Consider the following 643-nt stretch of genomic DNA (forward strand, 5'->3'; position numbering starts at 1 on the left):
CAGAGCAGGCACAGCTCTGCTCCCAAGATGTATGTATCAGGGAGGAGTTGAGGGGAAAGGGAGCGAATGGGGCACCAGGATCAGTTCCTAGGGAGCCAAGTCACAGAGCTGCTGCCACCTGAGTGTAGGTGATGCTGCTATGGCAGCAGTGGTGGCACCCTTCTCCCACAAGTCTACAGCGGTCAGCATACCTCCACATGCACTCCCTCTCCCTGCTCTGGGCATTCAAGCTGTGTGCTACACCTTTGGACTGAGGGCTTGAAAGCAGGCACTAGGGTTGGGGCTGGAGTAGGCTTGTGGGCAAAATTCTGGCTCAGGGCAGTTGACTCAGGTAAGTAGGAGGTAGTCAGTCCTACCTTCTCTGGGATTGATCACTGCCACTGTACAGAAAAGCCCTGAGACACCTCCTTTTCTCTGCTGGTCCATGCTCTGGTTTCCCAGTGTGCTTCTGCATTATTCTACTGGTGACATCATGTTCCTAGATACTTTCTCTGAAGTCCAATCGAGTCCTTAGAGACTAATATTCAGTTTTATACCCAGCCCTTTCACAGCTTCCTGGTGTTCATGTCTCATTTCCTGGCCAGCTCCCACCTGTCATTTGCACTGCGTCAGTTGTAATAGCAAAGCATCTTTCTTTTGGAAG

This window comes from Alligator sinensis, unplaced genomic scaffold, assembly GCF_000455745.1.
Source record: "Alligator sinensis unplaced genomic scaffold, ASM45574v1 scaffold743_1, whole genome shotgun sequence".
NCBI classification, from domain to species: Eukaryota; Metazoa; Chordata; order Crocodylia; family Alligatoridae; genus Alligator; species Alligator sinensis.